This window comes from Pteropus medius, unplaced genomic scaffold (genome assembly GCF_902729225.1).
Source record: "Pteropus medius unplaced genomic scaffold, Ma_sr-lr_union100, whole genome shotgun sequence".
NCBI lineage: Eukaryota > Metazoa > Chordata > Mammalia > Chiroptera > Pteropodidae > Pteropus > Pteropus medius.
This window is the reverse complement of record NW_024340696.1, coordinates 7,422,627-7,445,938: the sequence shown is the minus strand read 5'-3', so window position 1 is coordinate 7,445,938 and position 23,312 is coordinate 7,422,627. Positions and strand designations below refer to the sequence as shown.

General features: G+C 32.6%; 2 long non-coding RNA genes and 1 other non-coding gene across 9 annotated transcripts in view; 2 read left to right on the top strand and 1 right to left on the bottom strand.

Moving 5' to 3' along the window:
• The window catches only part of LOC120605280 (uncharacterized), a 225,130-nt gene that overhangs the window by 74,282 nt on the left and 127,536 nt on the right, over positions 1-23,312 (bottom strand). The window contains exons 3-4 of one of the 4 annotated variants that reach the window (XR_005653580.1): positions 10,468-10,610; positions 8,454-8,976 (exon numbers count right to left, since the gene is read on the bottom strand). The exons of the other annotated variants lie outside the window; for them this stretch is intronic. This is a non-coding gene — a long non-coding RNA (uncharacterized LOC120605280). Of the gene's footprint in view, positions 1-8,453; positions 8,977-10,467; positions 10,611-23,312 lie in introns of those variants that run through there. 4 annotated transcript variants of the gene reach the window in all.
• The window catches only part of LOC120605301 (uncharacterized), a 181,108-nt gene that overhangs the window by 49,131 nt on the left and 108,665 nt on the right, over positions 1-23,312 (top strand). The gene's annotated exons all lie outside the window — the stretch shown is intronic.
• LOC120610820 (small nucleolar RNA SNORD116) lies at positions 20,994-21,086 on the top strand. The gene has a single exon (XR_005655008.1). It is a non-coding gene; the product is annotated as a small nucleolar RNA SNORD116 (small nucleolar RNA).

The following is a 23,312-nucleotide window of genomic DNA, read 5'->3' as shown; positions in this document are numbered from 1 at the left end:
AAAAAAGTTGCAGACATCATGATAATTAACTCCTAAAAATATTGCATGAATAAAGGCATATGCCTCAACAACCAAAGTGATATTATTATATCTATAGAAATTAAAAATAAGTTCCTAATTATCACTTATTATCAAGTCCTTTTCAAGATTACATCTCATCAATTTTTCACTTTGTATTTGATTGAAATATCAACCACATTTCTTTTAATCTAGAATAATTTTTTTCTCAGCCCTTTATAAAATAGCAATGACTTTTCAAGATACCAGGCCAATTTTTCTTTTAGCTGATTTGTTTCTTTACAAGGTACATCTCTGTATATATTGTTGAATTTATTTTAAAATAGAAGTTAGATATAATGGCTTGATTATGTTCAGGTTAAATATTTCATTTGTTGGGAATTTTTCATAACAGTTGTTTCACTCGTATCACATCAGGTGGAGCATATTGTCAAGTATTTTCAAAATTACCGATGCTAAATTTGGTCACTTGTTTAAGGGGTGACAACCAAACTTCATTATAAAAATAAATTTTTCTCTTTGCCATTATCAAGTATTCTGTGTGTTGATATTTTGGCAGTATGCAAATATCCTGTCCACATCAATTTTTGCCTCCTTTGAGCATCCACTGATGATCTTTGCTTGATACATTATTTTATTTGATGTTAAAAATGGTACTTTAAAAGAACCTATTGTACATTATTTATTAGCTGTCATACTTCTGTTTAAAAAAGGTTTTATTTTCAACTGTTAATTAACTATGTTTCCTCATAAAAAGGCAGTGTAAATAATTAACTTTTTTCTCTTTCCTTTTTTTTTTTTTGAGAAAGAAGTTAGGGTAACAATCACCTTTAGTGATGGCAAATTTTTTTTTCTCACTGTTATTCTGCTATCCAACCTGTTAATTTCTATGTTGTTATTAATGTGTCTTCATAGTGCTTGTTTTGTTTTGTTCTTGTTTTGTTTTTGTTGGATGCTACATTTATTTTCATTTTCCTATTCTTGTGATATAATTAAAGCTGTGCTGTTTCATCTGAGTACTTCTTTTGCTAATGATGTATATTCTAGAATATATTATTTTCATTAACATTATTTAGAAATTTCAGAAATTTTGACATATTTTTATTTCCAATGGAAGAAACTTCTGTTTAATTTTGCTATTATTTTTTAGTTTTATTGAATTAAGATAATTTTTGGTATCGTTTTTTCTTTATAAAATTTATTGATTTTTTTACTGTATGGTAAATTTTTATGAATATTATTACTGCACTTTATAAGCAGATATATTTTCTATTTATTGAAGGTATATATTTTGATAAATATTCACTTTTGATTCCCTTTATTGATTGTTATTTGGTAATCTATATCCTTATTGTTTATTTGATTGACTTGGACTAATAAATATAAGTTAAAATTTTCTTAAAATAGCATGTTTCTATTTTTTTCTTTTATGTTCTATAATTTATCCTATATGAAGGTCACCGCTATGTCATTTAGTGCATAGAAACTCATAACTGTTTTATCTATAATTGCATTGTGAATTGTAGCCAAATTTTTGTTTAATGCTTTTTGGTTTGAAATCTACCTTATTAAATATCAAATGGTAGTCTTTTTGCTTTTACTGATAAGGTATGCATTTGACTATCTCTTTTATCTTTTGAATCATTTTACTTAACATTAGACTGTTGCATATAGCTAGACTTGAGCTTTGTTTTATGTAATTTTCTAATATATGTAATACAGTCATTTTTGAAGTCTTTCTCAATTTTGTCAGACAACTTTATGATACACTTACTGCATACTATGTTATAGTTACCTTGTATCTTTATCAATGTGATCTGTTTTATTACTATTTTGTTGTCTTTTTTCTTTTCTTTACATTTCGGTTCCTAAAGAAAGGTTTATATTTTTGTTCTAGTTATTTTTATATCAATAATTGTATACTATTTCTTGGTTTCTTTTTCACCTTACTTCAGCCTCTACTATTTAATTTGTCAGTTTTAAATTATATCATTAGACTTTCAACCTTTCCCTTTAAAAAAGTCCAGACTCTTATTCTACTTTCCTTTTTCTATTTCCCTCCTCTACCCACTTTTAGTTGTATTATTTCTAATTTGTCAGAACATGTAAGATTCATTTATTATTCTTCCGCTGTTATTCCCACTGTTTTTTTTTTTTTTTTGGTCTTAATCTACAGATAAATATAGTAAATTCTTTAACAAAATATTTTGTTCATTTTTCTAAAAATCTGTTGGTTGAATAAAACTTATTTTAGTAGATTCCATAGAAAGGGCTTGTAGGTATAATTTTCCATAAATTTCCTACTTTTGCGCATGTTTAGATTTGTTTTATTATAGCGTTAGTACTTGAAAGACATTTATCTAACACAATTGTTTCATGTCTTTCCTTGGTGTTCTTAAAATTAGTCTTCCACTGTTATCTTCCTCTAATGTTGATGTTGAAAAGTCTGATGCCAACCTGAATTTCTGTGTTGTTTTCCCCAAACTTTATTGAGATATAATTGATATATAACTCGTGTAAATTTAAGGTATAAAACATGCTGATTTGATACACTTATATATTGTAATATGATTACCACTGTTGTGTTATCTAACACTTCCATTAGGTCATATAATTACCTTTTGTGTGTGTGTGTGTGTGTGTGTGTGTGTGGTGAGAACATTTAAGTTCTACTCTCTTAGAGACTTTTGAGTACATAGTATGAGATTGTTGTCTATAATCACAATGATGTGCATTAGATCCCCAGAACTTATTAATCTTTTAACTGGAAGTTTGTACACTTTGACCAACATCTTCTCATTTTCTATACCTCTAGCTCCTATAACCACCATTTAATTCTCTGTTTCTACAAGTTCAGCATTTTCAGTTTCCATGTATAAGTGACATTATACAGTATTTATCTTTGTCTGACTTATTTTCCTTAGTATAATGTCCTGAAGGACCAACCATGTTGTCATAAGTGGACAGATTACATTCTTTTTCATGGCTAAATAATATTCCATTGTGTGTGTATGTGTGTGTGTGTGTGTGTATCTTCTTTATCCAGTCATCCATTGACAGACCTTTAGGTTGTATCCATATATTTGCTATTGTGAGTAATGTTGCAATAAACAGTATACAGGGGAATGTAGATATCTCTTTGATATCTGTTTTCATTTCCTTTGGATATATATCCAGAAGTGGGTTTGCTGGATCATATGGTAGCTCTATTTTTAATTTTTTCCATAATGTTTTCCATAGTGGTTATACCAACTTACATTCCCACCAACAGTGCACAAGGGTTACCTTTTCTTCCTTGCCAACACTTTTTATCTATTATTTTTTTGATGATAGCCATCCTAAAACATGTGAGGTGATATCATTTTTAACTTGCATTTTCCTGATGCTCAATGATGTTGAACATTATTTTCGTGTACTTGTTGGCCATTTGTATCTTCTCTTTTGAAAAATGTCTATTCATTTCCTCTACCCATTTTTAATCAGATTGCTTTTTTCTTATTGATTTGTATGAGTTTTTAATATATCTTAGATATTAACCTCTTATCAAATATATGGTTTGTAAATGTTTCCTCCCATTTTATAAGTTGCCTTTTCATTTTGTTGGTGGTTTCTTTGATGAGCAAAATCTTTTTGGTTTAATGTAATCCTGCTTATTTATTTTTGCTTTATTTCTTGTGCTTTTGGTGTCATAGCCAAAAAAAAAAAAAAATCCATTGTTAAGATCTATGACAATGAGCTCTAGTTCTCTGTTTTCTATTGAGAGTTTTATGATTTCAGGTCTTACATTTACATATTTAATCCATTTCAAGTTAATTTTTGTGACTTGTATAGGGTAAGTGTCCAATTTAATTTTTCTACCTGTGGTTATCCAGTTTTCCCATAACATTAATGGAAGATACTATCCTTTTCCCATCGAGCATTCTTGGCTCCCTTGTCAAATAATAGGTAACTGTATGTAAATTAGTTAATTTCTGAGCTCTTGATTCTTTTCCATTGGTGTCTGTGTCTGTTTTTTATGCCAGCACCATACTCTTTTAATTAGTATAGCTTTGTGGTATAGTTTGAAACCCATTGGAATTTTAATAGAGAGTGCATTGAATCTGTAGTATAGACATTTTAACAATATTAATTATTTTGCTCTATGAACAAAGGATATTTTTACACTTGTTTGTATCTACTTCAGTTATTCTCATCAGAGTCTTAAAGTTTTTCAGTGTAGAGATTTTTCGCCTCCTTGGTTAAATTTATTCCTATTTGATTGTTTTTGATGCTATTATGAAATGGACTTTTCATTTCTTTTTCTTTATTCTCTTTTTTGTTTTCTTTTTAAAATATATTTTTTGGATAGTATATTGTTAATGTATAGAAATGCAACTGATTTTTATATATTGATTATATATCCTGCAACTTGACTGAATTTGTTGATAAGTTCTAACTTTTTTTTTGGTTGAGTCTTTAAGATTTTATCTATATAAGATCCTATCATCTCCAAATACAATTTTACTTATTCCTTTCTGATCTAGATGCCTTTTGTTTCTTTATTCCTCCTGATTGTTCTGGCTAAAACTTCCAGTATTATGTTGAACAGGAGTAATGAAAGTGGGCACCCTGTTTTGTTCTTGATCATAGCAGAAAAACTTTCAACCTTTAATTGTTGAGTATGTTAGCTGCAGGCTTATCATATATTGCTAAGGTAGTAGCAATAAGGGTGGTGACAAAAAGCATCATATTTAATATGAATTTGGAAGATCAAGTTTACAGAATTTGCTGATAGATTTTGGTGTGAGGTGTGCAAGATATAAAAAGAAAAAAGAGGCAAAAATAACTCCCAGTTATTTTGGCTGTTCCAGTGGAAGAATGGAGTTGCCCTTTATTGAGCTAGAGAAGCATGGGAAAGAGCAGGTTTAAGTTCGGAAACTAGTATTTTGATTTTGTTATTGTTAGGTCTTAACATCCACATGTACATGCCAGGTAGGAAGTTAGATGTAAGATTCTGAGGTTTAGGGGGAAGGTCAGGAATAGACATAGAACTGTGATAGTTTTCTTAGCTAGACAATGTAGGCAAAATGAGTGTTACTTATTATCTTACTTAATAATTACATGAAATAGGATAACACTATTTATGCTTTTTAAATATTTGAAACCAAAACTTCTTCCAGAAAATACTCTTTAAGAGAAAAGATTGTTTCATTTGTTTTTGTGACCCAGTCTTCCAAATATTGCCAATTTTTATTAAATATATCTTGAAATAATAAATATACTGAAGAATTTTGAGTCTACTAACTCAGTACTTAAAACTAAAAAACACTCTAATATTTATTCAGGTGTCATGAGAGATGCAAAGACAAATCAAAAGCCGACCCTGATTTTAAGGTGTTTATATCATTTAAACATTCATGTGATGTGAATTTCATATCATGGTTGCATGATGAGGTGATTAATTTATAATTAGGCATAAACGGATAATATTCTTTTACCATGTATACAAAAGTTTATGTTTCTCCTTATTCTTTTTGTCATGGATGAAATATTCAACTTGATGAATATTTGTGTCTTATTAACAGTTTAACACAACAACATGATCGAAGTAAGTGAAGTAATATACCAAAATCATGTTAAAAATATTTTTTACAAGGGCCTGTGTACCCCAAGACTCTTTCAGCTTTGCAATCACTTTCAAGTGGTCTCTATTTTACCTCTACATTCTTTCACTATCATAACAACCCATATCCATTAATAATATTATAGTATTGTAGTTACGAGAATAGATTCTAAAAACCACTTGGTTTTAAACCCTTAGCCTGATTAAATATTAGTTTGTTCATTTATGACATGAGTATATTTATAGTAACTGCCTAATGATGATGGTGAGAACATAAATGAGAAAAATACATGTAAAACACACTATATATCTTACGAATTATTATATATCATATTGGTCCAAATTTTTTCTTTATAAGTATCCAATTTAACTCTACCTTTATAGAAATTTATTTCCCTTTTTTTTTTTACCAGTTTATATTATTAATTATATTGATAATACATTAAGAATATACCAGTTAAGGCAATAGGTTTCAAACAACTGAATAATTTATATTGAAAAAGAATTTATTGGAAGAATATCTGGTATCTCACAGAATTGACAGAAATGCTGATAAAGCAGGTGTGGAATGCAGCATGAATCAAGGGAGAACAGGTGAATGAGTAGTTGGCTGCGACGAGGTTGCTGAAAGAGTTTGATTAAGAATGCCATCACCGGAACTCATTACTGTGCAACTGCATCTTTATGTCATTTTTTCATAATTTAAAGTCCTCAAATTTATATATAACATATTTCTGTGTTCTATATCATTGGTTCTCAAATTTGGCTGAACACTGGAATCACTTGGGTGGGTTTGAGTTAAAAATACTAACATTTATAGCTTCCACTTTAATAGGTGTGGAGTGAAGCCAGGGTAATAGGATCTTTTTAAAGCTCCCAAGATTATTCTAATATGCGGAAAATTTTAATATTTACTGTTCTAGATGGTACGTTCTTTCGCTGAAGAAATTGCTGAAATACTCAAATGATTCCTACATATATGTGTTAAGTTAATTGGTTAATAAATTATCTTTCAAAAATCATTTACATTTCTTTTAGAAAGTTAAAAAACGAAGATAAGCATCTTAGAAAAATCACTCATAATCTCTTATTCAAAGATAACTTCTATAAATATTTTCATTTATCTTTCCAGATGTTCCAGTGTGTATGTGTGTGTACTGTCAGATTTTCATATGTACTTGGGTCCATGGTAGTTATAGTTTCGTGGCTGCTCTCTCTCCAGAAGAGAGTTTTTCTTTGTTGAATTATGCCTGCTAAAGAGAAGGCTTCCGAAGGTTAAGGATTAATTCGACTAATGAACTGTGAATATTGGTAAATTGACATTTTAAAGGGCAATGACATTCAGTGATGCTCTAAAATTCACTATCTCAGTGAATTAATGCGTATGAAAACATTAATTTCCCTGACGCTAAACCACATTAAAACTTACTGATTTTCCTCATTTGCCTCTTTCTTAGTCATTTTACCTTTACTTTTTGCTTACACGTATTTTCCTTTTCTTTAACAAATGAGGAATTGGAAAGCATTTAAAAACTGATGTTTTATTGGGTTCATTTAATAGACTCATTTATAAATGTAAAAAACAAATACTTTATAATTTAAAGTACTTTATATTTTATACACAGTTTAAATTGTGTAATTTTTTAAAAAGTTGTTGATGTATAGTAACCCTATACAGAGTGACATTTATCATCCCTCTTCGAAGCATACCGAACATGTTAAATTAACAACCAGCTGATTTATATTTTTTCATAGCTGTGTGATCTTTATGTGCTAGTCTCTACGCTTTGACTAGAGTTCGAATCCTCAAAGTCCTTGTTCTTGTGATGCTTATTCTAAGGCATCTGCTCTGTAAAGCATTTGAACAGTTTATGCGATAGCTTCTTATCTAATAGAGAAAATAAATGGTATGTATGAAAGGAAAAGGTATATTTGAAATACTAGTTAAGAAAACAAATATAGGGACTTCATATTTATTCCAGGACAGACATATCACTTGTAACAGGAAGCTACTTAGTAGAAGGCACATTAGAGACCACTTTTTTCAAGCCTTCATTTGATAAATAAGGAAATTAAAACTCAACAGGATAAACGAAACATCTCTTAGTACGTATATTGTTAAAAATAAAACAGAACTGCGATCTCGCTTTTCTAATTCCAAATTTAATAATATCTCCACTATATGACAGTGACAGCTCCAATTACATTATCACAAACCTGTATTCTATTCTATTTACACCAGGTGCAGCCATTAATTTAACAACAAACTATTTTATGATTGATTTGAAATTCCGCCAAAAAAGACAGAAGTGGGAGTGGAAAGAGAGTACATTAAGGTGATGTAATATATGGACAAAGAGGTAATCATTTGTACATTGTCTGTGCATCTTTCCTGAGATAGCTCAGTAGCTAATGATTTGATGACCCCCCAAAAATGCATTGTTCTCAGTATCAGATGAAAATCACCAGCGTGAATAATGGAATGGTAACAAAGTAGAATTTTTCAGAAAAAATCACTAGGGGGAAATTCAGGAGCATGTTTCCTGGGGAGGACTGAAACCACTTTTAGGATAGTCCGTGGCAGATGCTGATTTAAGCCATGTAACCAGGTTAGATATAATTCATTAATTCAGGGACATCGATACTGAGAATTCATAATCTTTATTCTCGAAAATGTCAATGCTAGTTGCTTCAATTTTATTCAAATTTAATTTTCTCGAAAATGTTCGAATAAAATGATTAACACTGAAATTATTTTTTTAAAGTCAAAAAATTCAAACTTTATTTATGTTCATTAAACCACAACTTTTCTTGAAATAAATGCTATGACTACAAGGCTATATTCTAATATGCATTATGGTTGGGTAGAAAACATAAGCTAACTAATGATCCATCGCAGACTGAGTAAATTAAAAGATTCAATCCTGAGAATCATAAAGGAGAAATAAAAATGAAAGTTATCACTGAAGGGAAAAGGAAATACGTTAAAGCTTGTTCCACATGGTGCTGAAACATCTGGATACAAAGTACTAACTGGTTGAGCATCTGAATTCTGTACCTGTTCTGTGCCAAACATCTGTATGATCAAGGAAACTGAGCACTTCCCATGCATGCAGCTATTTTGGCATCTTATGACAGGAGCTGGTGTCTTCTAGAAGTATTGCATTGCAGTTTTCTTTTTTTCTTCTTCTAATTTTACCACAGACCTGAGAAGTGATTGCTGTAAGCCAAAAGTATTCTATTTGGCCGCTGTGCCATGTTCCATAGCTGCATGATGAGTGTTTTCAAGATGTGATGAACATCTGCTGTAAATCCAGTCTATTCTCATGAGCATTTTCTGGGGATTGTCTTTGTGCCTTAATTCAAGAGAAAAGGAAAGAGAACCCAGTTTTTGCATTTGATGTAAGACTAAAATGAAGCTCAAGGGACAATAAACAAGCTGCCCACATTCACAAAGTTAAGTGTAGCAGGAAGGCTTAGTTTCAAATCTACAACTTCCTTGTTAACAAAGGCATCTTCATGTAAAATAGAGTATCAGTATTTTATATTTGTGTGGTCATTTTTAATTTGCAATGTATTTTCTCCTCCATTTTTTATATTTTGGAATTATTCACTCTCTGTGTAGCCATCCATGTTAGTATTTATTTTTTCTGTAGTGTGCTCTTGAGAGGCCCAAAACTTTTTAATATATGCATTCAAACAGAGATGCAAATATATGTTTGGATATATATTTAGATGTCATAAAAGCATAAAAAACAACTTATTAATTGCCACAAATCAACAAATGCTTCTATGGAAATTCAGTAATAGCAGATGTAAATTTCCAGTTCTTGAGCCAGACTTCAAATAATGCACAAATTGATTACATGATCTTTTTTTTTTTAATTTTCTAATGATTAAAAAGTGCATATTTATCTTCAGCTAGAAGCCACTGACAAATTCATGCACATTCTATTTTGGCTTCAATGTTAAAGAGTGTCAAATGTCATGTGACAAATGTGGGGTGTTAATTTTGCAAGTTATTTGCTATAGTCTATGAAGACTGTATGTGGAAAGCAGAATTTCTAAGTGATTAACCCGAATATATGTATCAACCTATAGCTACAACCAAAACATTGGAATAGGCCATAGTGAATTTGTCACACACACACACACACACACACACACACACACAATATAATCAAGCAAACAAATATGAGGCATGTTCTTATATTTTTAGGATAATTGGACATCAATATATAAAACAGAGGTAAATATTACCTGATCAGTAAAGAAGAAGAGTTTACAGACTTGCTATAGACATTTAGAGGTGTGTAGTGAGATAGGCCAATTGAGAAGAGGGGGGAGGGGAAGAAAAGAGAGGAGAGGGGAGGAGAGGAGAGAAAAAGAGTCCCATGAAAGAGTTTTGGTTGGAGCTGAACCTAGAGGAGAATAATGATTAAGAATGCATTATGTAAAGGTGAGATTTTCAGAGAGGAAGACTTTAGAACCAGGGAATCTCAAGGTTTATGTGATGCCCCACAGTGACCCTAACTCTACAGTGCAGAGTGTGTACTAAAGAACAGGAGGAATGGGGCTTGCATTAAGTACAGATCAGTAGTGTACACTCCAGCTCTTTTAAGCAGCAAATGATTTAATGTAGATAAATGTGTGCCTATGAAATTATTAAAAGGATTGGAATAGCAGGAATCTTGGATAGTATAAATAAAATTTAGGAGCACACCACATATGAGAGCTGTGATTTGAAAATGCTGCCATCCCTGCTACTAGCAACCCACAACGGCCTTTCAACCTCTCCAAATGTTGTGAATAGACCTTAGAGGATGGAGTCTGCACTCTGTAATTACCTCTTAGCATTCAGTTCCCATCACCTTGATTGCCTGCACAACCAGCAGCAGAAGGATGATGACCTTTGCATTAATCTGCACTCTGGATTTCACACATGTGCATCTCATCAGTTTTTGCATCCAGAACAGTGGTTGCAATGAGTCTAGGAAATTTAATTTATAGCCTTTCAGACTCTGCATTGACTAAAAATGATTTGAGAAAACTTAGTGAACCATAAGGTGATTGGTTATACAATCATACATAGAAAATAATATTTTTTAAAATGTGAACATTAAAAACTATGGTAACTTCTATAATTTTTGAATTATTTTAAATCTCTTTAAATCAATTTTATCAACTTTACTACAAAAATAACCTCATTTTACAATAATTAAAAAGGAGAATAATTCTAATAATATTATTTGTAAATTTATGGTAAGATGAGTTTTTGGATCATGAAGACATGCCCAAGGTACCATTGTTTACATAGTGACACTTTACTTAGATTGTGGAGACTGGCTATAAAAGCCTAGCCCTATAAACCCAAATAAATCAATTCAAAACAGATGCTTCATAAAATATTTGATAACTTCTGTGTTCTGAAACTGAATATACTTATCTTGTTCTATACAGAACGTATGTGGCTGGGAAAAAAATTAAAATTAAAAGAGATAATCTTATAAACAAAACGCCTCTTTAAATTTGGCTGAAGAAATTGCCATTCACATCAGCAAGTACAGTTTCTGACAAATGAGCAGCATTTCCGTACCTAAAATACTATTACAAAGCATTATTTTCCTGCCTGTTTCAGAGCATTTATTTCCCCCCCATATCTTTGTTAACTGTGGCTGTCAGTAAGTCATCACCATCACTGACAAAAACTGTCAGCTCTCAATGCTCCTAAATCGGTTTGTCAGCCCTCTCACAGTGAATGGAGCGCTTATCATTTTTTTAGAATAAATTTGGAGGACAAATATATAACAGTACTTTTGTCTTTTGTGAATCGTTCGCCATGCCTCATTTTCTTTGGTGAACAGCGCCTTCCCCTCACACTCTAGTGTTTCCTGGTGGGTTTAGCAATTACCATATATCATCCCCCGTCTCTATAGTGATTTGTCTAATTGTGGGTTCATAACCAAAAATAAGCCATTCCGGACTCCTTTTGGGATTCTTTTCTAACTCCCTGTTCCTTTCTGGAAATGAAATTATAAGGATGTGGCCTCTGAGTGAATAAGACCACTACCCAGGGAGAAAGGGAGGCCAGAGAGAGGAGGAGGAAAAAAAGGCATGCTGATTCAGTTTTAATACTAGCAGCCCCTAAAGTTGCATTGCTTCTTTCTATGATTATGCTAACCCAGACCTGGTTTTCAAGAAACTAACTCATACATCTTAATATATCCATTCATTCATTTATTCATTCATTGTTACAGTCAAGAGTTATTCTGTGAGTAATAAGTTTATTGAATGGGCTGGATCTGACAGGGTGGATTAGCATTAAAGTTAACTTTTTTCTTTTCTCTCATCATTAAACTTACTCAATGAATTTGCTCTTCTCTATATCCAGACAAAAACTTGGGCACATTCAAAAAGACTCTCAGTGACTATTAGATAATAAAGTGACTAATCTAATCTTACTTAATCCAAATTTAAAGGCTGTTGCTCCAACTCCATGTTTTAGACTGGCTCAGGTTTAGAAGCCTGTAGTAGCAGGGTGAAGAGTAATCTGTCTCATTTGTTCCCTTGCCTCATTTCTCACTGCCCTCCTTTCTAACAGATATTTCTGATACCTTCAGTGCTGGGTTAGGGAGGGGGATGATTAAAGAGAAACCTCATGGTCTTATCTGGCCATGCTGTTGACATCTGATGCTGGTATCCTCTGAAGGTGAAAGCAACACAGTCAAGACTTCTTTTGTTTGTTTGAGTTGCTTATACAGAGTTTTCGGAACTTCTTAGAATTCAGGTACTTCCAGCTACATTTGCCTCCTTATAGATCATGCCTCCTCAGGCTGTCCAATTTTGACTTCGTCATCAGTTTCTGTAAGTGAATACTTTTGTTGAAGTCCCTTTGCTTTTCCAGAACATTGTCATGAGATAGGTTCATTTTAAGACAAATGCAGCCATTCCCTTCCATGGAGCCCTCATTTGTACATCCCTCCAAATACACTCTCTCTCTCTCTCTCTCTCCTCTCTCTCTCTCTCTCTCACACACACACACACACACACACAGCCTTTGGTGGTGGCAGTTCTTTTTTAGTACATTCACCTCTCCATGCTATACTTGCCGACAGGATCAGCTCCAATCCTACCCTTTTACTTTTAGGTATTTTCAAGAAATTTTAAATATCAACACTGTTTCTCCCTAAACGTCAAAGAGTTAGCTCTCCGACAGTCCTCCTGGAATCTTTACTAATTAAGGGGAGGTATGGGAAGAAAGAGAGAAATGCCGCTCATGCCAACAATTCTCCACAGCTTTCTTCTTAACTCCTTACTTCTTATACACCCATGATGTGCTTAATGAGCTAATGTTTACCTGAGTGGTCTAGGATTTCTCTTTAGAATACAGGGTATCTGACATATTTTATATTGTTTTCTCCCTTTGTGGACTCTGTCAAAAACTCTGACACAACAGGAAATTTTTGATACTTTGCTACACTGGCAAGACAATAATTTGAATATCATCTGTGCCAGTATTCATTTATTTATTCATCATCTACTATGTGACAGGCACAGAGTAGGAGCTGGAACAGTTTTTGACAGTGTGATCCTGTTTAATCTATGGAATAAGAAAAGCCTTTACTACTTCAAAGGAAATACAAATTCAAGAGTACTATGTTATTTATCCTCAAATTATTTTTATTTGTTCACTTTTAAATAACATGTAGCTGAAACAGATAGATGGCCTTAAAGTATGATTTAAAGATAAAGCAATACAGAAATGGGTAACTAGGAGACCCTGAGGTTAGATTTGGCTACAATCTGTTTTTCTTTTGCCTGCACTTGGTTTTTGTTTGAATGCCCTTAGGTGGAGTATATAATCCCTGATTGCATAGTTTTCACAAATATCACATAACTTGAAAATTTTGTTTCTTTCCTGGCCAAATATAGCTTTCATTTTTTAAAAAAATCTTTGGTCAGATCCTCTATGAAAAAAAATCACACCCTCATTACTTCAACACTTCCTGAAAAACCTACCACTAACTTCAAGGGATTTCTCAATATTGTAGGTAATATAGCACTTTGTCTGTTTAGACTTAATTTACTTAGTATTTTCATTACCTCAAGGAAGACATGACATTAAGCGAGGCCTGAGAATTACTAGGGAATGATCATTTCGAATAGATAAACTCATCTAAAGTGGGTGAAATAGAACATCAAAGCCGAAATGATGTACGAGTCGCTTTAATAATACAAGAATCAAAATCTGTCATTTTCTCAGTTTTTGTCAAAATGGACCTGAGTTCTAAAAGATAAATATGTATTACTTGAAGACAAAAGTAATGTTTCTATGTGTTTGGAGTGTGGTCCTTCCTTCTCTAACATAAACTTTATATTTTAATGCAAGAGTCAGTCATAGCCTGGAGCAGAGAGAATTATTAAAGCGCTTTAATTAAACTATTGGCAAGATATACCATGTGATCATACACAAGACACCACCTGAAGGAGACTCTGAATTGTTACATTAACTCACATGGTGGGTGTGAACAGAAGGTCTTCCTAGAGTAACCCCTGCCATGGGTGTCCTACTAAAATACTAAGTCATATTGAAGACATACGAGGTGAAAAAAATAAGGAGCCACTAAATTTGTCTTTAAGAAACAGCCAATTATGCCTGTATGCTTTTGCTTAATTTATGAAAGTACAGACATATTTAGTTAAAATTTCATTTAATGGGGAAAGGACTGAAAGGAAAAGTTAAATTCTTCTCCCTCCTTAGACCTCCACTACCATTTCTCAGAAGCAACTGCTGCAAACTACTCTTTAGCTGTTTTGGGTATATCTTTCCAAAAATCTTTAGCATTTACCAAAATTTTATGATTTTTAATTAAATGAGATAAAAGTATTCATGCTATTACTTATTCATTTGATTTTGTTTTGCTTTATAAAGTAGCTTAGCAATCTTTCCAATTTAGCATAAAGAGGTTTAAGTCATTATTTCTAATGGCTGTTCAAAGTAATTGCTATTTTAGGAAATTATTTCTACATATCAGGCCCTTTTAAAAATACTTTACATATATTAACTTAATTCTTGAAACTGCCATGTAAGATGGGTACTATTATTTTTATTCATAAGGTGGGTGCTATCATTATTATTCCGATTTAAAAATGAGTAGAGTAGCAAAGAGAGGTTGAGTAATATGTTTAAAGTTGCTTCGTACAGCTAGCTAACATTTAAAACCAGGGAGGTGGGCTCCTCCCATATTGTCTCTCATAGTAGTCCTCTATTAATCCTATTAATGGACCACTTGATTGAGGTTTCTGCTGGTGGTAGTGTGTGTGTGTGTGTGTGTGTGTGTGTGTGTGTGTGTGAAAAAAGAGGAATGGAGGGAGAGTGTGAGAGTGAGAGAGAATGAAAGCAATCAATTTTGTATTTTGCCATTATAAGCAATGTGGCAATAAGCTTTATGACATATCTATTGCATTAATCTCTAGCATTAAAATTACTGGATCAAATACCATATCAATTTCATATATACTATATATGTATGTTTATATATGTGTGTATATATATCTCAATTACATATAGCAATTTCATATATATTTTAATTACATACATAGAACTTAATTACATATATGTACTAAAAATTTATCCCAAATATTGTACCATTGTACCATATACCATTTAACATTCTTAATAGAAACTTTTGTCACTGACACCAACATCCGGTGATACTTTTGAAATATTTTTAATCTGACAAGTCATAAAAGATATATATTTTATAAGTTACTTCTATTTAATTATGAGCAAGGTTGAGCATTCATAGACTACACTAGCATGTAGCCATGCTTAGCAAACCTAACCGAGCTCCTGAAATCAATGTGCAGAAGGTCCTCAAATAATGTTTTTTAGTCAACATTGTTTCATTATAACATTAATGAGAAAAAATATATCTATTCCTGGCAGAGACCACTGTGTGGAGTTTGTACATTCTTCCTGTCTGTGTGGGTTTTCTCCAGGGACTCTGGTTTCCTCCCACATCCTAAAGATGAGCAAGTGAGGTGAACTGGTGTGTTTCAGTTGTCCCAGCCTGAGTGAGTATGAGTGTGAGTGTACCCTGTGATGGAAGGGTGCCCCGTCCAGGGTGGATGCACTCCTGGTACCCTTCACTATCAGGACAGGCGCTGGCTGCCGGCAACCCCAAACTAGAATAAGCGGGTTGAAAAAGAATTATCTTACTTGTTTTTAGAACTCTTTCTTAAATATATGTATACCTCACTTATATTTAAAGGTTTTAGAAGAGGTTTGGGTCTTTATTTAAGAGTTTGGTGATGTTTCTGTGATCAAAAATATTGTTGTAGGAAATTAACTCTTTATATCAATGACCCTAGGGTAAAATTGGTTTAAATGCATGTCGTTTCACTTAAATTCCCAGTTTCCAAGAACCTATGAATGACATTAAGTGAGGACTTACCATATGATGCTTCAACAGCTTTTGAGGTTATCTCACGGTTTTCTGGTGCTGCTTGTTTGGATGCTAGGTAAATATTTTGTTAAGAAAAACTCCACAAGAAAACATAATATATTCACTTAAATGCATGATTTTCAATTAAGTTTTTAGCATAAGCACCTTTCACTACTAAGAACTGCTATGTCCTGCCTGCTTCTCTCTCCTATTTTGCTTCCAAAGCTCAATCTGCTTCTCTACAATGTCAGGACATGACTTATTTCACTCGAATAGACTGATTGAATATAACTCCATTAAAATAAAGATTATTTGTCCAGATTGTTCAAGGCAATCAAGGACAAAGCAAATAAAAATAAAGGCCCTGATCTTTGAAGAGGTAAACTGCTAACATATGCTCTGGTCCAATCTGATTATTTGAGCCATAGAAGCAGTTGGCAATTAGCGTGATTTACAACAGGCACCGACATCAAGCTAGATCAAGTTGATTTTGCCCAATATGGAAACAATCAAGGTGTGTTCACCTTGAGAGGTTTTTAGAAAGAAATATGTAGGTTTTCAAATTGGAAGATTGCATTTAAAAAAACAAAACACCTTTCTAATAGGTTGCCTTTAACAGAGAGACAGCCTAATTTGTGGAGGCATTGAGATCCACTTTTTGCTAAGAATTCCCATTTGTATATTCTTACAGGATCTATGGCTGCTATCAACCCGGTAAACCCAGGACTGCTTTCTTCATATAGTAAATGGTTTCTTGTTTCAAAGTCAAAATCTTGTTTCAGCCTCTCACTATTTCATGAAATATTTCATGAGCAAATGATAGATCAGAAACATTTACATAACTAAGAAATAATTTTAAGTTTGAAACTGTTAAGCCTTCCAACCATGCCTCGTGTAGGAAAGATTGACTAATAATCCTTTCTGCGCTTCTGGCGGATTTATTGAATAATTTAAATAAGATTATTTAAAGCAAAGCTGCTGAAAGGAGGAGGTTGGATAAGTGACTTGTTGATTCATTAGCCTGTAGTTTCTTCTTGCTGCCTATGAAAATAGTGGAGCAAGAATAATGTCGTTTTATAATCTCTGTAGGGGAGATTCTTTTTCAGATGTCAACCGAAGGCGTTAACAACTGGAGCACTTTGTCTTGTTATGTCATAGACTGCCTTGTGATAATTTTATTATTAAAGAAGGAAGTAATTGCTCAAGAATTTTTATCAGATTTGCATGAAAGTTTGTGGATTTTGTCTCTTCACCAACTCTAGAAAGCTTCGTTGATGCATTTGCTGTTCCCATGTTCTCTATAAAGTTACCATCCTTCTAATAATAATCCTGACATTAATGTGTTTTTGCCATTTTTAAAGAAAATTCATGTCCATTATTCTATTTCACTTGCCTGACTCCTCTTCAAAAGGGACCTAAGGCTGCAACTTCCAGATACCCATTTGAAGTGGAGTTCAGGCATTTCCAACACTTTTCTATAGCTAGTTAAAATAAAGATGGCCTTAACTTTGTACATTTCTCTGTATTAGATACAGAGAGTGAGCTGTATGCATTATTAAAAGTCTTGCTATGGCAGGCCTCCCTTTTTATGACAAATCAAGCCATAGCAAAACACTATTAAATGTTAGGTGAGTTAGAGTTTTAAAAAACATTTACTGAGTTTGTACTTATGGCAAGTACTGTGTTAAGTCCTTTAAAAGCATTATTTTATGAAGCATCTCAAAAACCATATGAGGAAGATACTAGTATAATCTCCATTTTTAAAAACAAGAACACCAAAAGCCACAAAGAAATAAGCAGCATCTTTAGTTAGACGTGACTTGAGAATTATGGGAATAAGAAAAATGAGATTGCTTTCTGATGTTTATAGTGTAAAAATCAATACACAATGAATGAGAGCTTATAGATGAGAACATTTTGTAAGGAGAGAGAGTTGCTCTTAGCAAGCAAGGACTGACTACTTACTAAAAATGCCAACATTTGTGAAGGAAAAAAGATCAACTTGCCAGAAGGTTGATCATAAGTTTAGTGATAGAAGCAAACAAGTGTAATACTCACCCAACCAACATTCTAAGGAAAGGGAAAATTAGACAACGAAATTTAAACATTCTCGTGTTTTTTATAAGATCATCCATGTTGCAAAGATGAATTTATTAAACTACATAAACTTGATGGTAATTACATTTCTTTCCATCTATGGTTTCTTATTCAGATTCTACATAGCATTCTAATTATGATTTTATTTCCCATGAAGTCTGCCTACAGAGATAAAATAATAAGCATTCACATACTTCAAACTGAATGACAATTATGTTTTAAGCAGAAGATTAAGAAATTTGCATTCTGATTTTATCTGCCAGTTCATAAATTTTGTTAATGCAAATTTTTCCATGAGAAACATATCTGCTCTCTCAATTTAGTTTATTGAGCTAGTATGCTTGAGGGGTCAGCGTTGGGTACTGAAAAGCTCACAAAGATAACAAATTTATAACTACATGATAAAATTTTCACTAAATATGTGGAAAAAACTTTCTAAAATTATCTACCCTGCCTGAACTTCTTTTAAGTAACAATATTTGAGCACCTAATATGTTCCAGGCATTGTGCCAAATACTCAACATGTATTACTCGTCTAAATTTCACACAAACCCTGATTGAAATGTATTATGTAATATGCATTTTATAAATGAAGAAATACCAGAAAGATTTAGTTTCTTATGGCCTAAAATAAATCTGAATCAAGGTGCCTCAAATCGATTATATTTAATCCTAACGCTTTAGCGTTTTTGAATTTTGTCCTTTCAAACAACTGCATTCTCAAATCCATGAATCTGATACCAACTTACCATAAAAATTTTGTTGATATCTTCCTTGCAATACCCAAAGACTCAGAAAATACCCAAACTCAGAAATACCCAAACTCAGAAATGTTTAGAGAACAGATAAGGACCACAATGTTGAAACCCTTCAAGAAGAAAGTACATCTAAACCAAACAAAAAGTCTGTGATACAACACTAAGATTACCTGGATGGTAGGTGCCCTGGCATAAGAAAGGTTAATAAATGAATAAAAAATAACAGGACCAATAACTCCCCAAAACAAATTAAAAAAACAAACAAACAAAAAACACTTAGAATAAAATAGCTCAGAAAAAAATAGTAACTGTGAAAATTACTCCTCAAATAGATGAGATCTAAAATTTTCAACCCTAGTCCTCTATATTATCAAAATTTTAGTTGCTTATAGAAATTTCCTCAAGGAGAGAACGGGAAGCTGAATGATTCATTCACAAAACTACTTCTACAATGAATGACTGATGTGGTGTTCGGCCATCCTCATTAACACTCAATTTTGGGGAAAAAAGCTATCCTCAGTCACCAGTAATAACTAGGCAACAAATTGGATCTCCCTGCTCTGTACAAATCACACACCAGTCAATATGTGGTAGTGGCTGTGCTTAAAGACCAAATAAGGAGGTTATCTATCAAGGTTTTCTCCTTCTTTCAGTTATTTCTAACTTTAAGAAAACAAAATAAGAAGAAAAGACAAAGGAAGAAGGTAAAAAATTGGTTGATTCTTATTCCTATACTTATATTTTAGAGACTGTTCTTTGAGTAGATAGTTTAAAGAATTAAATTTTCTTATTATATATCTCAGGAAAGAGGTTAGCATTTGCTATTGAATTTTGATGCTTTTAGGTAAAACAGCTGCAATGTGACAGATACATTTTCTCATGGTTATTGGTTATAGGTGATCATTGGTAGAGGTTTTACTGGTTAGAATTCATACATCTATTTATTCAACAATTGGTTATTTAGTACCTAATCTATATTAAAGGCTAAAAGTGAGGCACTGGGAACATAACACAAAATAAGAGAGTATCTCAGCCACCAAGATACCTAGACCCAGAGAGCAATATGCAAATGAGTAAATGAACAAGTAAAATAATGACAAATTTCTTGAGATATATACATTAACTATGTACATCTTTTTTTGTATGCCAGTCATACCTCAACAAAAACAAAACAAAACAAAACAAAATGCAATGGGATGAATTCTGTGCAACTTTAAGAAAATCACTAACCTCTCTCACTCTTAGTGTATGTCTATATTTGTGACAATTAAAAATAATTTAAGTATAGTGGGTTAAATAGTGTCTCAAAAAAATGTTTATGACTTAATCTCCAGAACCTGTGAATGTCACCTCATTTAGAAAAAAGGTCTTTGCAGATGTAGTTAAGTTTCTTGAGATGAGCTCATCCTGAATTATAGGGATTGGTCCTACATCCAATAACAAGTATTTTTATAAAAGATACACAGAAGAGATATATGGAGGGAATAAAACAATACAACTATAGAAGCAGAGATTGGAGTTATTTGGCCACAATCTCAAAGAAGCTAGCAACCACTAGAAATTGGAAGAAGCAAGGAACATAATCTCCCCTGTATTTTTAGGAGGAAGTGTAATCCTACAGATACCTTGATTTCAGACTGTTAGCCTCCAGAACTATAATTTCTATTGTTTTAAGTCACCAAGTTCATGTAATTTGTTGTGGCAACTCTAGGAAATTAATACAATTAGTAAACTGCTCGGGGCATTACCTGATGCATGGTAGGCATTTAATAATCATATCTGGGATAATGAGAATGATGATTAAGAGGATCAAGATAATTTTCTTTTATAAATCAGCAGTTTCAAAGTATTCACTCAATGTGCATAGTCCTATATAAGATCTGTTTTTAGATTGTTTTGACAGACTTGTAAGATGCATTTTTAAAACATTTACATTAATGTGCCTTCCAGTTCTATTGGCAAATTAGTCTGGGATGTTTTTCTCTACACGCACACACTGCTTTATCTACTATATAGATTTTATTTTGCCTTCTTACTAAAAAGTAAGAGAGAAAAGGAAAATAGAGGGAAAGATTAGAAATTATTCAGCAATTATAAATATATTAGAATCTGAACGAAATAAGTGAGAACTCCCTACTATCGTTCTCTTCGGATCTAAGGTCCAGCATGAAAAACAAACAAACAAACAAAAAATGAAAATCATTTTAAATGTCCATAGCTGAAGGATTGTTGTAGGCAAGAACAAAGCATAATATTGGCCTGTATAACTCACTGAGTCAAAGAGTAGGAATTGGTTAGTTTAGAGCCAAGAAGAGCTGATTATAAATATAATTAACATTGTTTACCATGGGCCTATGGAAACTCTTCAAGGTTGTGAGTGATAAGTTAGAGAGAGATAAGTGAATGATAAGTCAGGGAGATAACATTCTATCAAGGCACCAGTATCTCATGTTAGATTGGAGAAACTTTTGTGTGTATAACATACTCAATTTATGGGTATAAGATTTCAAAACCAGACCTAAACCTTGTCATTCAAACTTGAAGGCTTAAATAATTGCAAAAATTTTTGAGAGTCATACTCTGCTAGCCAGGAAATTGAAGTGAATTTTTTTTTAAGAAATATAAAGTTTTGGTGTTTCTGGGTGATACATTATTACATTTACTTAAAGCAAGTGATGAAGTTGTTTTGAGGAATGGCTGTTATTTTACCACAAGGATTGCTTAATGAGGATATGGCTTTCTTAAGATTAGGAGAGGTATTATCTACAGGTAAAAAATCAGAGAGGAACATCTACTCTTTTATACATACTAAGAATCCTACAACTTTTCAAAAATTTTGCCCCCAAAATCCATGTTTTTTTAAAAGAAATAACTTCTACACTGAAAAGAGCTTTCAACACCAAGATTTTCATTGCAGCATAGGGGAAATTTTAAACCACCACTGTCTAACAGTAGGATAATTGTTATGTGGTAGTGCTTAAGTTTGTTGTTATGGTCTGAGAACTAGGAGAAAGAGGGTTGAAAGAGAGAGAGTTAACAGAAATCAATTTGAATTAGTGCCTGAGGATGAAGCTAGTGAAGAACTAATCCTATGGAAAAACAAACAAACGAACAAACAAACAAACAAATATCTTAAGCTTCACTATGTAATAAAATCTTAGGGAAAAAGAAAGGGGTAATTCTAAACCTGTCATTGGAGAACACTCTCAGCTATTCCCATAGGCTTCTGTCTGTATTCCTGGGAAGAGAATAATTAGTAAAATATAAAGCTAACTCACCTCTCTGATATCAGAGCACAAACAACACTACTTTACACAAGATATGACATTCTTTTCCACTCTGTGGTAGATCACTCTAGTATCTGTGGTGACTTCTAGGAATCTGTGCTAGACCCTAGCAGACTACTTATACAACTGAAAGGAGACAAAAATAGCAGTCACACCATGTAGTAGAGGCTATAGATTGGCCAAAGACAGTGAGTCGCAGTAAATGTGAGGAAAGTGTCCACCATTCCTCCAAAATATTCTGGAACCCAGCAGGAATGGTGGCAGCACTGCCTGCGGGCACTATGGTGGCCTGAGAATGTTAGTGCCCTGTGGCAATCACATGGTGCCAATCAGATCCATATTCATGAGGACATGGGAGATGCTGTTATGTAACCATTTGGGAACTCTCCAAAATACTTTCCAAGATCTTTGTAGGCTTGAGGACGTATGTAAGGAGGCAATGTCATGAGCCAGTGAAAGTTGGATAAGTAATGCAAATAGAATCCCATTGGTAGCCATAGGTCTTGAGAAACTGGGATAACTAATATGTAAATCATTACATATTTTTATGATAAGATATGTAAACATTAACAATAATTTTCAGAAAGAACTTAATATAAATGAAAAAGCTTTTTGCAATTATATATATAAAATACAAGTGTATCTAGGTATGATTTTTTTTCTGTTTACAATTATGGCAGGCTAAAATGTAAATAGATTTTAACCACATCTAGAGGTTATGACCTAAAATATAAGCTATATGGAGTACATGAAATTAACTTTGAATGTAGCACATCAATTACTTTCTTATTTGGCACAGTATTATGAAACCAATATTTAAAACATTTCGATGAGTAAAGTTCAGGAATTTATTAATTTAATTATTTTAATTAATTTTAATGGAGATTTTTGGTGGGGATTGAGGACTCCAAATACTAATGAATTTTTCTAAGATTATTTATTATGTGACTATGCACACCATTGTAGGTGCTATGGATGACACAATAAATAAAAATTTTAATATAATATGCAGCAATAAATGTTTTGATAAAAAATAAAGTAGGGTAATAGAGAGTGATAGGAGTGGTCAGTATAATCCTCTCTAAGAACAAGAAGATGATTT